General features: G+C 43.0%; 1 protein-coding gene and 1 pseudogene across 8 annotated transcripts in view; one reads left to right on the plus strand and one right to left on the minus strand.

Annotated features, from left to right (window-relative positions):
- LOC119972445 (RNA-binding Raly-like protein) overlaps nucleotides 1-16,534 on the minus strand; it is a 1,269,223-nt gene that overhangs the window by 1,171,158 nt on the left and 81,531 nt on the right. The gene's annotated exons all lie outside the window — the stretch shown is intronic.
- The window catches only part of LOC119972130, a 170,242-nt pseudogene that overhangs the window by 149,946 nt on the left and 3,762 nt on the right, over nucleotides 1-16,534 (plus strand).

The raw sequence follows: 16,534 nt of genomic DNA on the forward strand, positions 1-16,534 counted from the left end.
TTTGGCACATCCAAAACTTGAAGGTCATGTAATTAAAATGGAAATGAATACTGGCGCAGCAGTATCATTAATACCTGACACAATCTGAAGCATTTGCCTTTAAAACTGTCAAATGCGATCCATTTTTCCCCAAACATTTAGAGTACCCAATTCATTTTTTCCAATTAAGGGGCAATTTAGCAAGGCCAATCCACCTAGCGTGCACATTTTTGGGTTGTGGAGGCGAAACCCACGCAAACACAGGGAGAATGTGCAAACTCCACACCAGCAGTGACCCAGAGCCAGGATCGAACCTGGGACCTCGGTGCCATGAGGCAGCAGGGCTAACCCACTGCACCACCATGCTGTCATCTCAAATGCGATCCTAAGGACATGTACTGAAGATGTTGCACCATTAAAAGGCTGCACTATGATGAAAGTAGAAGCAAATTGGCAGACAGTGAAGTTGCCTCTTCACGTTATCCATGGAAATTTTCCTGCACTATTTGGTAGAGCATGTTTGGCTAAGATTAGGCTTAATTGAGAAACAGTCAATAAATTAATGGATTGAAAGAACAACTTGCAACAACTCTGGAAGAAGTACCAGAACCTGTTCACAGATTCACTGAGTTCTATGACGAGTTGAGCTACACCTAAACATCAAGCCAGACAGCACACCCAAATGTCTCAAAGCTAGAACTATCTTATGCCATCAAGCCTAAAGTTGAAGATGAGACAGATTAGTAAGGACAGGAGTCTTGAACCTATTGTTGAAAGTATGGGTGATACCAATCATTTCCTGTATCAAAATTGAATGGCCCAGTGAGAATTTATGGGGATTTTAAAACTACTATTAACCCAGTTCTGTGGAGAGCATTATCCACTCCATTGATTGAAAATTTGTTTACTGGACTTTCTGGGGGACAGAAGTTCAGTAAAATTGATCTTTCACAGGCATATCTGCAGATGAATGTTTCTGCCGAATCACAGCCATGACTCACCACCGTAAATCACAAAGGTCTGTTTTGTTACAAAAGACTTCCTTTTGGAATAACACCATGCCTGCTCTTTTTCAAAGATCTGTGGATCAAATTCTAAGTGGATTGAAAGGAGTTCAATGTTATTTAGATGACATACTCATCACAGGTTCGGTGATGAACAGGAACACTCGACAAATCCGGAAGCTCCCTTGAAGCAATTACAGAACAACCTGAGAGTTAAGAAGGAAAAATCATTGATAAATTACCTTGATCAGATCATCGACAAAAATGGTTTACACAAAGAACCAAAGAAAATGTCAGCAATCTTAAAAGCACCATGTCCTCAAAATGTGACACAATTAAGGATGTTTTTAGGATTGATCAATTATTATCGGAAATTAGTTTTAACAACACGATTGAAGCCTCAACATACTTTGTTATGTGTCAAACAGGAATGGCACCTGCCAGAATAATGTGAAAATACATATAACAAACTTAAAGAAGATTTACTGAACTGTTGGTTCATTATAATCTGAAAATTAAGTTGCAATTAGCTTGTGATGCCTCATCCTATGGGGTTGGTGCAGTTGTCTCATGCATTTTGCCTTCAGCAGAGGAACGATTGATAGCATTTGCCTCACGTCCTCTTACAAGCACAAAAATGAAATATGCTCAGCTAGAAAAATAAGCTCTGAACACATTTTTGGTGTTGGAAGGTTCCACCATTACCTTTATGGACCTCATTTTATCCTTTTTGATGGATCATCGACCCTTGACTTCAATCTTTGGGCTGTATATTTGTATACCTTCTTTGGCAGCTATTAGATTGCAATGGTGGGCATTGATATTGTCGGCACACACTTACAATATGCAGGGCACGATTCTGCCACCACATTGTGCCGAGCACTAACCTGGGCACCAGGAGCACTGCACACGTGCCAGGCTAGCGATGCCCAGGTGCCAAGTTGGCACTGTCAAGGGTCAGGGCCTGAAGGGGAGCTGTACCCATGAAAGGGGAGGATTAGGGGGTGTGAAGGGTGGGGGGGATAAAGGGGGTGTATGAATGGGTTCATAAAGGTTGCGGTTTTAATGGGGGCCCTCAGTAACCCCATAGCGGGGCCCCTCACTTTGGGGTGGAAGAGGGGGATTGAAGAGAGTAATACCCAAGTCTGCGACGGTGGCATTACCTTTGGGTGTGGGGGGGTGGGTGGAACCCTCAAGCTCACAAAGAGATTGGGGCACCCTTTCAAAATGGCGTCGTAATCACCAAGGATCCGGCCTTCCCGGTGAGTTCAGCTCCCCACTACTGAATGTGGGCTCGAAGAGGAGAAACTTTCCAAGGCCCAAAAAATGTCTAAGATTGGATGAATCAAGATTTGGATCTCACCCAGAAAGCCAACAGGCACCACCCTGACAAGCTCGCCCAGAAAGACACTTTTTCATCCTTGGGTGAATCACACCCCCAATATCATAAGTCCATGATCCAGAAGAAAACTTTGTCAATATTTTGTGTTTCACACTTGTGGATCGTGTACCTATGACTTCATCTCAAGTTCAAAAATATACAAAAACCAATCCAGTGATGGAGAAGGTAATGGACCTGGTCCAAAAACAAATGCTGGCAAATGTTCAGAAGAAAAATCCGTACCTCAGGTCCTACATCACACAAAGACTTGAGTTGACAGCAGAGGATGGAGTTCAATTGTGGGGAATCCGTGTGATTATTTCTCCGTGCTGACATAGTAAAATCCTTGGTCTAATTGTATGAGCGATATCCTGGTATGGTGAAGATGAAGGAATTGGCATGCATTTGTTACTCGTGGCCAGAATTAGTTGCTCAAATTGAAGAGAAAGTTGGGCAATGCCAATTTTGTACAAAACTATGGAACACTCCACTATTACAGCCATTACATCTGTGGAAATGGCCGACTCAGTCATGGCAGGGAATACACGTCAATTATGTTGGCTTACTGGAGGAACCTGTTCTCAGTGATTGTGGACACGCACTCGAAATGGCCAGAAGTTGCGATCATGAAGTCAACAACAACTGTGCAGACCATTGAAGAACTAGACAAAATATTTGTAAGAGTTGGAATACCAAAGCAGGTTGTCAATGTTTAGAATCATAGAATCCCTACAGTCTGGAAAGAGGCTATTTGGTCCATCGAGACTACACTAACACTTTGAAAGAGCACTCCACCTAAGCCCACTCCCTATCACAATAACCTCTTAACCTAATGTACATACCTTTGAACAGTTCAGGGGCAATTTATCATGGCAAATCCACCTAACCTGCACATCTTTGGACTGTGGGAGGAAACCGGAGCACCCGGAAGAAACCCACGCAGACACGGAGAATGTGCAAACTCCACCCAGACAGTCACCCAAGGTTGAAATCGAACCCGGGGCCCTGGCGTTGTGAGGCAGAAATGCTAACTACTGTCCCACCGTGCCACCCTTAATGGTAAACATTATGCTTTATTTTATAGGAGTTTGAAGACTACTTGAAATGGAATAGTAAATGCCAAATCAAGTCAGCTCCATATATTCCAGCAACGAATGGATTGACTGAACATTTTATGCAGTCATTAAAGCATTCTATCAAAGCACTGAAGGACGAGGGAAAATTAGCAGGAAGAGTAAACAAATTTCTAATATCTTATCGCTCCACTTTACGTGTGACCATGCAAAGTTCATTGGCAATGCTGTTGTTTAAGAGGAAACTGCAAGCTCAGTTTGATTTATTAACTCCACCTGATACTTTGAGCTAGGAGTTACACCATCAATGAGAAATGGGTACCAACTATGATCCATACAGATGGATGATAAAAGAGTTTGGCAATGTCACGCCGATCAGTTACTTGCGGCACAAAGTGAATTTGCGGAAACTTCTCAAGAGATTCCACCTTTAGAAGATTTAGAGAGCTAAATGTTGGAACAGCAATCAGGGACAGTGATATGTTCAAATTCTGTTTCTGAGGGCTTTTCAATACTGATAATGACAGATACTGAAATAATACTTCAGAAGTACCACCTACTGAAAGGAATGAGGACACGCCTGACGTCACAGTAGCCAACTTCAAGAATGCCAAATTCTACCAAAAAGGAATAAACATCCAGCTCAGAAATTGTCTTATTGAATTTTATGTATAGAAAGAAATAACATACTAGGGATTTGTTGTTCAAATGTTAGGCATGGTCATTGCACAAATGAAGTAAAGTATCTGGGAATGCATTCTTACTGGTTATGCATCGCGTGATGTGTAGTGACATCAACAGAGTGTTTGCGCATGCTTTGAGAAGATCACCCATTTTGATTGTTTAAGCAACACTTAAAAAATCTCTCATGCTGTTTTACAAGAATCCAAAGTGTGGGCACCTCCATACCTTTCCTCTTTGTGGCAACAAAGGAATATAACAATTGTCATCTTCAACATCTCACTCAAGGTTCCATCACTAAAGGTGACATCAATCTCAGAATGAAAATGGTGGAAGCATGAATTAGCTTCAACGATGGCAACACAGTGGCACAGAGGGTTAGCCCTGCTGCCTCACAGCGCCACGGTCCCAGGTTCAATACCGGCTCTGGGTCACTGTCCGTGTGGAGTTTTCACATTCTCCCCCTGTTTGCGTAGGTTTCGCCCTCACAACCCAAAGATGTGCAGGCTAGGTGGATTGGCCATGCTAAATTGCCCCTTAATTGGAAAAAATGAATTGGGTATTCTAAATTTATTAAAAAAAGAAAGAATTAGCTTGAACGCTCATAATGCAGTATTCCTTGGCAGACACAGAAGCCTAGGGAGCATGTGGCCACGGTATAATGGGAGAAGTACTCTACTGGCACACATGCTTAAGCAACAACACATGGTGCTGTCTTTTCAAACAAGGTATGACCAAGTCAGTGGGCTTGGCAGCCTTCAAGAGGCAGAAATGCGACTGCACACATGAGTGCACTCATACCAGTGAGCTTAGCGTTACAGCACGAAGAGAAAATACAATGGTTATCATCCGAGTGCCTGAGGATGGCAGACTGCACCATCTCTCCAGACACCAGCCCCCAAGGTGCATTCGGACATCAGACACAGTGATCTGTCATGCGACAGCATAATGCAAAGTTAGGTAGCAGATTATTGTCAATCACTCAGGACCCTGCATTCATCCAAAACTTACCCAAGTTTACATCCTACATTGTCTTGGCATCTGGGAGAGATGTGGCCCAGTCAGTATTAACACAGCATTCCATGATAACTTAGTCCCGTCATCAATACTGATGAGCATTCTGCTGTGTTGTATATTCATGTTTGTTCCCAATTGGAACAAGGTCATGCTAAGAGTCTGATCACATGAGGTATCCATCGGCTGTTTGTGCAGGGAAACAGGCAGTCTATCCTGACAGTTGTAGAGTAAATGCCTTTTCAATAAAGTTCTTGTTTGTTTGTGCCTTCGTGGTCTGCAAGCCTATCCTTTAAAAATATCACAAAGAAAACTGGCAACGAGGTGGTTGGAAACATGCTGGCATACTCCCGGAGAAGGAAAAAGAAATATCGCCGATCCATGCGCAGACATCCAAAAAGAATTAAGAAGCTAAAAACTTTGCTACATGAAAGCTGACGACTGAGGGGTGCCAAATATCGGTAACAGCCATCGAAGGTACCAACATTGAATTGTATATTTTGGAGGTAAAGAAGCTCATCACGTGCTCTGTCCAGAAAGATCTGGAACTGTAGAGGGATCACTGTGAGTAGCGAATACCCTGCAACAACAGTTCCAAACAGTTGGGAGTTCCAAAACTCAGAAGGAAATAGGCTGAATTTAGGGGTACATTGTTTTATAAAAGAAGCAAGGTAGTGCTAAACATTTTGTGGCACATTATGCTTTTGTAAAAATGGTGGGAATTTTTGATCCCATATGATGAGAACACCAAGCAGTGGAGCTCATATACTGATAGATTCTATTATTTTGTCCAAATGAGTAAAATTGCCGCAGATATTCTAGTCCCAACCTTCTTGAGTACAATGGAGGGGGAGAAACAATCAACCTCCTGTGAAGTCTGGTGCAGCCAGAAAAAACAGGATCGAAAACCTACGATGATACTGTGCATACTGAAAACTTCAGTAATCGCTGAGAGATTTAGATTCCATAAATGTAACCAAAAAGGTGAATCAAACACACAGTTCATAGCTACTATGAATACATTATCTGAATACTGAATTTGGAGAGGTCTTGAATGACACCATCAGAGACAGACTAATGTGTGGGTTCAAAAGCAAAGCTGTCCAAAACAGGCTGTTAACAGAAAGCAGCTGAATCCTAAAGAAGGCTTTAGAAGTTGCTATCTCAATGGAATTAATGGCTAAGGAAGCCCAATAATTAAGTTTGAGCACCAGAATCCATAAAATGTAGACTGAGGTCTGAACACAGACATAGGTTTGAAATTACCACCAATGTGCAAAAATGAGGCATTAAATCAACAGACTGGGCAACAGACTGCTGGCACAAAGATGCAAGATTCAGGAATTGTGATAAAAAGGGGCACATCGAACATGCGTGTTCGGGAAAGAAACAAGTTCCAAACAACCAAGAACCAAGTGTATCAAATGGAAAACTGAAGAGGGAAAAGAATCCATGCGATACAAAAAGGGAGCAAGAAAGGACCAGAGTCACAGTAGAATGACGAGCTGCCATGAACATACTGGCCATTGCAGGAGCAACAAACCGTTACTGGGTCACTCCTTTACTGGGTAGACAACTGGTGAAAATGGAGGTGGATGCTGGAGCTGCAGTTTTGTTGGTAACAGAAACGGATTGCCTTGAATTGATGATGTAGTTGTTAGGTTGGCTGGAGGCCAGCATTTCAGTAAAGTTGACCTTCGTCAAGCTTATCACCAGATAAATGTGGATCCAGATTTATAACAATATTCGACAATCATAACATGTAAATGGTTATTCAAAGACTTCCATTTGGCATCACATCTGCACCTGCATTGTTCCAACGTGCAATGGATCAAATTCTCAGCTGACTGCAAGGGGCCCAGTGCTACTTAGAAAATACCTTAGTTACCAGAAAGAATGAAGAGCAACTCCGGGGACAAGAAGATTACGGACGACGAGTATGGAGGATAAATGTGAATTCTTCATATCTTCTACTGAATACATGTGGCACATTATGGATGCAAAGGGACTGCGCAAATCACCTTTAATTGTAACAGCCATAAATAAGGCACCTGCACGTAAATGAACTTTGATAATTTTTGGGCTTAATAAACTATTATGGAAAGTATTCTCTTATCTTTACACAACTTATTGTGTCAAAACAGAAATGAGTGGATCAGCGTGAGAAGGTCTTCATACAAGCTAAAGTCAGAAGTCCTGGCACACTTTTATCTGAAGTTGCCATTGCAACAGGTTTGCAACACCTCACCTTATGGGGTGAGAGCAGTGGTTTCTCACAATGTTCAATGGTGAAGAGAAGACAATAGCGTTTGCATCAAGATGCTTGAACAAAGCAGAACTATGCGTAGATAAAGAAGGAAGCACTCGGCATCATTTACAAAATCAAACTTTTTACCAATACCTATATGCAAGGAAATTTACTTTACTAGCAGATCGTCGACCACTGACAACGATGGGTGAGCCATACACTGGTACTCCATTTCTTGCAGCGATCTGGATGCAGATGGGCATTGCTATTGTCAGCACATACATATACAATGAAATATCGTCAATCAATTATCTATGGGAACACTGCTAGACTCTCTAGATTACCTTTACCTAATGAGTAGTCAATGAATATTTTGAGTGGTAATATTTTCTATTTCGAAGATGTCGATGACACTCCTGTAACCGCAGGACAAGTTAAGCAGTATAACAGAAATAATCCACTACTGTGAGAAATTATGGGCACGGCATGGTAAGACCATAGGAACAAAGTTACTTTGGTTACCCGAAGCATGACGATTGGAGGATTTTAGGAATATTGGCTTCTACATATTTGGACAAGTTAAGAGTTAAAAAGGGGTGGCACAGTAGCGCAGTGGTTAGCACCGGGTCACTGTCTGTGTGGAGTTTGCACATTCTTCCCAGTCTGTGTGGGTCCCACCCCTACAACCCAAAGACGTGCCAGGTAGGTGGATTGGCCATGCTAAATTGGCCCTTAATTGGAAAAAAATGAATTGGATACTTTATTTTTTTTAAATTAAGTGTTAAAAGCCTGGGTGTATGGTGTGTTTGGCTGCAGTGATCATGGTTTTAAGAATGATATGTCCTCCAAAGCATTTAAACTTATTGACTGTTGTGTTTATTAATTGTTCATATTGTAAATTTTGATTGTTGATGTATTATGTTTCATTGCAGAAACCTCTAATGTAAAGGGGAGGAAAGTGTTGCGTATTCAGGTTTGTTCCGTCCTGGAACAAGGTCACTTTAAGAGTCTGATCACATGACATATTGATGACGTCATCGGCCGTTTGAGTGGGAAAATGGGCAGTGTATCCTAACTGCCTGATTAAACACATTTACAATAACGATTGTGCTTGTTTGTTCTTTTGTGGTCTGCAAACCTATCCCTTAAAAATATCACAAGGTGTTGTTCTAGAGCATCGGTTTCATACCATTACAGAACTTGAAATTGTCCATCTCACAAAGGCCAATTCTTTCCATGAAATCTAAGTCACTGACTGCACTGTCATGTAATGAATTCCATATTGATGAAGGAATGCCAGGCAGCCATTCAGAAGCAAAGTAATGTCCTCACAGTGAGTTGGGCGGCTTCATCAGCCTGAACACACAATTCAAACATCACACTCTCACTCCAGTCTAGCCTACATTTCAAATGTCGTCAAGCGGAACCAAGTCCCATCACTCAGCGCCTTGCATGTGGATAGTGGGAAATAATAAAGGAGTAACGTTCAACCTTAATGAGAGACAGAATAAGGCTGCAGAGAAGCATGTGATGCTCAATGATGAATAACATTTTACCAAAACCTCACATCTATAAAATAAAGGCCTTTGCAAAGTGCACTTGGGTGAATGGGCTCCAACTTATAGAATTTACAGTGCAGAAGGAGGCCATTTGGCCCATCGAGTCTGCACCGGCCCTTACAAAGAGCACCCTACTCAAGCCCATGTCTCTACCCTATCCCTGTAACCCAGTAACTCCCACTTAACCTTTTTTTTGTACACAAAGGGCAATTTAGCATGGCCAATCCACCTAACCCGCACATCTTTGGACTGTGGGAGGAAACCAGAGTAACCGGAGGAAACACACGCAGACACAAGGAGAACGTGCGGACTCCGCACAGACAGTGACCCAAGCCGGAAACCAAACCTGGGACCCTGGAGCTGTGAAGCAACTGTGCTAACCATTATGCTACCGTGACAAAGAAGTCATCAGTGTGGCATCATCAGGATAATCACTAATTTTCTATGAACAATGTGACATAATGTGTGCCTCAGATGCAAGGATTGCATATGTTTTGTCCAGCCATCATTTTCATATAGGAAGTGCCTTTGTTCATGTTGCTGATGTGAAACTAAAGGTGATTGACAGTGATGAGGTTTCAGCGAGACTTTATTGAACTGAAGGACGAGATGGGAGATAAATGAAAGGGTTGGGGTGGGGAAAGAGGGCCATTTTGTATGAGGACAGGACCTTGCATCACATTGGTTTGCCATTCAATAAGTGAGACTTGGAGAGGATAAAAGTGAAATATATTTACAATCCTGCAGATTATTTAGAGTGAATGAGCACCTGTGCCACCATTATGCATTCAAAACGTATTTTTTCTTATCCTACCGCTAAGTCCTGATGCAGCCCCAACATCTGCAACAGAGCAGAAGGCAGTTATACTGCTGACTGCTATAAAACCTGTTCCAGGGTATGCTCCTTGGCCTGACCTGCTGGACTTGATGCGGTCACTGGCAGAAGGGAGCTGAAGCGGCAGAACACCCTTTGAGACTTCTATGTGGCTGCCCCAGGATTTCTGGTTGGCGACCCTCCTCCCTTTGGGTGTCCAATAGCTTCTCCTCGACTGCTTGGGGAGAAGGGGCAGCTGAATTGAGACCGAGGTGCCCCATTCCCCTATGGCTAGAGTGATAGAGTTCAGGTCTGAGCACAAATCATGCTGAAACAGTGCCTTGATAAAGACAGATGGATTGACTGTGAGAACAATGGATGAAAGAACATTTCTGAAGCATGCATGCTCGCTGTATGTGCTGAACACTCACCAGTAACGGATTAAAACATCAGTTGTGTAGTATCCTATATGAGATGGTGAGCTTAAAGTGGCTAGCAGACAATCAGTGCTTACGTCCCAACTGCTGGTCGTGTGGCATTCCTGTGGACTCTGCCTGATATGCTTATGATACCACACATTTAGAGTGAGGCGGTTCACTTACTCAGCAGAGCACAACAGATGATTTGTCCTTTTCCTGCATGCGGTGAGGCTTTTTTTTGTGTGCCATAGGCACTGACGTCCTTGATGACTTCCTCCTGGATTGGCATGGTCAGGTGGGTGTATCTCCGGATCCCATTCTGAAGAAAGAAGACCTCCTTCCTGGAGTTCAACAATGGAGGCCTCGCTGAACCATGGTGGTGTAGGCTTAGATCTTTTAGTTGCCATGGATTACCAGTCCAACACAAACCTGGCCTGCAGTGAGTGAATGCATGTGCAGGTATGATTTAAATATGGTGCCAGGGCCTTTGAGTCGATAAGGTAACAGCAAGGCAAGTGAGTAACTGCCCACCCCAAGATTCGACGAGTTCCTTGATAAGTTCCTTCATAACGAGTTGAAAAGTGGAAAAACTGGTGTGAAATGACTGTGAGAACAATTGATGAAATGATCGTCCAATGAGAATTGTGTTGACCTTGCCACCTGCCACTGAACTTACAAAGAACAAAGGAATTACGGCACAGGAACAGGCCCTTCGAGCTTGTGCCGACTATGTTGCCTATCTAACCTAAAACCTCTTACAATTTTGGAGTCTGTATCCCTCTAGTCCCATGCTATTCATGTATTTGTCAAGGCACCCCTTAAATGTCACTATCGTACCTGCTTCGACCACCTCCTCCGGCAGAGAGTTCCAGGCAGCGGCTACCCTCTTCCTTCGCACATCTCCTCTAAACTTTGCCCTTTGCACCTTAAGCCTATGTCCCCTAGTAATTAACTCTTCCACCCTGGGAATAAAAGCTTTTCACTATCCACTCTGTCTATGCCCCTCATAATTTTGTAGACCTCTGTCAGGTCGTCCCATAAACACTGTTGTTCCAGTGAGAACAAACAGAGTTTATCCAACCTCTCCTCAAGGCTAATACCCTCCATACCAGGCAACATCCTGGTAAACCTCTTCTGTATCTTCTCCAAAGCCTCCACATCCTTCTGGTAGTGTGGCAACCAGAATTGAAGACTATATTCCAAGTGTGGGCTATTAAGGTTCTATAAAGCTGCAGCATGACTTGCCAATTTTTATACTCAATGCCTCTTCCAATGAAGGCAAGCATGCCATATGCCTTCTTGACTACCTTCTTCACTTGCGTTGCCACTTTCAGTGACCTGAACACCCAGATCCCTCTGCCTGTCAATACTCCTACTGTCCATTTCCCACCTGTATAGAACTTCCAAAATGCATTACCTCACATTTGTCCAGATTAAACTTCATTGCCATCTCTCCACCCAAGTCTCCAACTGATTTATTTCTTACTGTATCCTTTGACAGTCCTCATCACTATCCTCAATTCCACCAACCTTTGTGTCATTCGCAAACTTACTGATCAGACCAGTTATATTTTCCTCCAAATCATTTATATATACTACAAACAGCAAAGGATCCAGCACTGATCCCTGCGGAACACCACTCGTCACAGCCCTCCATTCAGAAAAGCACCCTTCTACTCCTACCCAAGATCTTTTTGGAGTCCATGTGGACAACACCTTCAATCATTGTCACTTCCTCGAAAAGCTTGATCAGGTTAGCGAGACGCAACCTTCCCTTCGCAAAACCATGCTGCCTCTCACTAATACATCAATTTGCAAGGACCGGACGGTGGCACAGTGGTTAGCACTGCTGGCTCACGCTGCTGAGGTCCCAGGTTTGATCCCAGCTCTGGGTCACTGTCCATGTGGAGTTTGCACATTCTCCCCATGTTTGCGAGAGTTTCGCCCTGACAACCCAAAGATATGCAGGGTAGGTGGATTGGCCAGACTAAATTGCCCCTTAATTGGAAAAATGACTTGCTTACTCTAAATTTATAAAAGTAGATCCATTTGCTTCCAAATAGGAGTAAATCCTGTTTCGAAGAATCCTCTCTAATAATTTCCCAGCACTGACATAAGGCTCGCCAGCCTGTAATTTCCTGGATTATCCTTGCTACCCTTCTTAAACAGAGGAACAACATTCACTATTCTCCAGTCCTCTGGGATATCGCCTGTAACAAATGAGGATACAAAGATTCTGGCAAGGCCCCAGCAATTTCCTCCCTCGACTCCCTCAGTATTTTGGGGTAGATCCCATCAGGCCCTGGGACTTGTCTATGTTAATGTTGTTCAAGACGCCGAAACCTTCTCCTTTTTATCTCAATGTGACCCAGACTACACATCCTTTCCCAGACTCATCATCCACCAAGTGAATACTGATGTAAAGTAATTATTCAGTACCTCACCCATTTCCTCTGGTTCCATGCATTGATTCCCTCCCCCGTACTTGAGTAGGCCATACCTTTTCCTGGCTACCCACATGCTCTTTATAAATGTAAATAAATTATATAAATATTCTGTCCGTAGTATAAAAATTATAGATAAATCTTGATGAGTCCATAGTGTCCTTGGGCTATTACCACAGCTTGGTTTTAAAAGACAATTAAAGACCAACAAATCATTTTCACAGATTAAAAACTGACTAAGAATATTCCTATACCATTTATTTTATCTTCCAGACCCCCAACTATGCACAATAAAACAAATCAACTTAAAGTAATTTTTGAGCTGGAACTGAGGAAAGCAATTATACTGAAGCAATATAATCCTGCAGCAAATGGCTCAAGATCTGACAGTCTGACTGAATGGTTCAGATCTGCATAGATGGATTGGCAGACCCTAAATAATAAAATAAAAAAGTGATTATGCATTTATATAGAGTGGTTCGCATCCTCAGGTCATCCAAAGCACTTCACAGCAAAGGAATATTCTGAAGAGTTGTCACAGTTGGCAAGGACTCAGCACCCAATTTACACAGAACAAAATCCCACACTCAGCTATTCAAAGCTTTTCACAGTAACTTTATTGCGATGCTAATGTAAGCCTATTTGTGACAATAAAGCTTATTATTATTAGATAAATTGCTGTAGGTTCTGGTTGTGCAGCATACGGGTATCTAGCACAGCAAGGGTTAATTTGGACTGAGAAACAGGATCGTCTACAGTGTGATGTAAAGAGACACGTAACCTCAGATTTGGGTCAGTTGTGGACTGGACAGAGACCTGTATAGAAGCAAGCATGGAGTTAGCTCATAGCTTTGGCTACATCTTGTACCATAGAATAATAGAATTTACAGTTCAGGAGGAGGCCATTCTGCCCATTGAGTCTGCACCAGCTCTTGGAAAGAGCACCCTACCTAAGCCCACACCTCAATCCTATTCCCATAACCCAGTAACCCCACCCAACACTAAGGGCAATTTTGGACACTAGGGCAATTTAGCATGACCGATCCACCTAATCTGCATATCTTTGGACTGTGGGAGGAAACCGGAGCACCCGGAGGAAACCCACGCACGCACGTGGAGAACGTGCAGACTCCGCAGACAGTGACCCAAGCCGGGAATCGAACCTGGGACCCTGGAGCTGTGAAGCAATTGTGCTTACCACTATGCTACCGTGCTGCCCGTGCTATATATGTAGATGATTATGTATTATTAATTAAAACTTACATTTTCAACCATACAACACTCAAATCATCTTTGTGAGACCTATTGAACATACAACAGTAGGACAGGTAGATAAGGTGGTTAAGAAGGCATATGGGATCCTTACATTTATTAACTGAGGCAGTAACTCTCAACTTTTAAGAAGCATTTAGATGAGCACTTGAAATGCTATTGCCTACAAAGCTACTTTAATGGGACTGTCCTTTAAGAAATATTTTGTATTATCACATGGCTTCAGTGATGTCATTGTGTGGGTGGAGCTGGGCTGTGGCTCTGAGTTTTATTTTCATTTTGGTTTGGGGCGGCTATATGGCTCTGAGGTTTTTGCTTTTGTTTTCACATTTGGCTGCTGGATTCAGACAGAGAAGTCTTTCCTCATATACCCTCTAAACCTCCTGCCCCTCATCTTAAATCTATGTCCCTGGTCATTGATCCCTCCACCAAGGGGAAAGGTTACTTCCTTCCTAACTAGTCTCCTCATAATTTTATACATATCAATCATGTCCCCCCTCAGTGCCAAGGAAAACAATCTAAATCTGTCCAATCTCCCATCATAGCTAAAACTCTCCAGCCAAGACAACGTCCTGGTAAATCTCCTCTGCAACCTTTCCAGTGCTATCACATCCCTCCTGTAATGTGGATTCTAGAACTGCACACAATACTCCAGCTGTGGCTAACCAACATTTCATACAATTCCAGCATAACCTCCCTGCTCTTGAACGCTCCGCCTCGACTAATAAAGACAAGTATACCTTATGCTTTCGAACCACTGTATCCAGGGACTTTTCACAGTAACTTCATTGCAGTGTTAATGTAAGCCTACTTGTGACACTTTAGATTATTTTTCTTACTTGCTCTGCTACCTTAAGGGACCCATGAACATGCACACCAAGATCCCTCTGATCCTCCGTGTTTCATAGTGTCCTGCCATTTATCATGTATTCCCTTGCCTTGTGCTGCCCAAGTACATAATCTCACATTTATCGGGATTGAATTCCATTTGCCACTGATCAGCCCATCTGACTAGCCATTTATATCCTCCTGGAATCGAAGGCTATCCTCTTCACTATTTACCACGCCACCAATTTTTGTATCATCTGCAAGCCTACTAATCAACCCTCCTACATTCATATCTAAATTATTTATACAAACCACAAACAGCAAGCATCCCAAAACTGATCCCAGCAGCACCCCACTGGACACAGACTTCCAGTCAGAAAAACATCCCTCGACCATCACCCTCTGCTTCCTGCCACTCAGACAATTTAGGATCCAATTCGCCAAATTTCCTTGGATCCAATGGGCTCTTACCTTTGCTGTCTCCCATGTGAGACAAAAAAGCCTTGCTGAAGTCCATGTGGACTACGTCAAATGCATTGCTTTCATCGATACACCTGGCCACCTCTGCGAAAAATTCAATCAAGTTGTCAGGCATGATCTCCCCTTAACAAAACCATACTGACTGTTCTTGATTAATCCCTGCCTCTCCAAATGCAGATTAATTCTGACTCTCACAATTGCTTCCAATAGTTTCCCCACCACAAAGGTTAGACAGGCAGCCTGTCCTCCCTTCGTGAATAACGGCTATCCTCCGGTCTTCCGGCACCTCACCTGTGGCCAGAGAGGAATTGAAAATTATTGCCAGCGCCCCTGCTATTTCCTCCCTTGCCTCACTCAACAGCCTGTAAGTGCTGGTAAAACAGTTAGGTGCTTGATTGGCGGCGAGGACACAATGAGCTGAATGACTCTATGGTTGATGGATGTTGGATAGAAGACTGGAACTTGCAGCTCTTATTCAAATAGTTCAGTGTGAACTTTTATGTCCAATTGAGCAGGTATACGGGCCTCTGTTTGAGCATTTCACGCAACCAATTACACCTCTGGCAATGCAGTACTCCTTCAGAAACACAGTGACACATCAGCCTTGATTACATGCTCAAGTCCTGGAGTGGAGCTTGGAACCCACAATCTTCTATTGCAGAAATAAGAGTGCCAACAAATGTAACTCAATTGACACAACTAAAGTATAACTTTACTGGAGGTTTCAATCAAAATGAGTAGTTTATGCAATTTTAGGTTGTGGAAGTGAAAGAATGTTCATGCTGCACTCAAGCGCCCATGTAAAACAAGATGTCACAAAAAACATAACAACATTTTGGAAGAGGAAATCCATCTAATCAGCAAATGCCTCAGATTCTTTTTTTCTCCAAAAGAGTATTCAATTGTCACAGAAATACTTTATACTGTCTGCTTCAATTACTTTATCCTGAAATTTATTCCACATCTGAAGTGAAAAACTTAACGTTCTATTTTACTCCTAAAATTATGTTGTGGTGGTGCAAGCATTGGGGCAGCAGGGTAGCATGGTGGTTAGCATAAATGCTTCACAGCTCCAGGGTCCCAGGTTCGATTCCCGGCTGGGTCACTGTCTGTGTGGAGTCTGCACGTCCTCCCCTTGTGTGCGTGGGTTTCCTCCGGGTGCTCCGGTTTCCTCCCACAGTCCAAAGATGTGCGGGTTAGGTGGATTGGCCATGCTAAATTGCCCGTAGTGTCCTAATAAAAGTAAGGTTAAAGGGGGTTTTTGTGGGTTACGGGTATAGGGTGGATACGTGGGTTTGAGTAGGGTGATCATGGCTCGGCACAACATTGAGGGCCGAA

The sequence above is a fragment of the Scyliorhinus canicula genome, chromosome 10 (assembly GCF_902713615.1).
Source record: "Scyliorhinus canicula chromosome 10, sScyCan1.1, whole genome shotgun sequence".
Taxonomy (NCBI): Eukaryota; Metazoa; Chordata; class Chondrichthyes; order Carcharhiniformes; family Scyliorhinidae; genus Scyliorhinus; species Scyliorhinus canicula.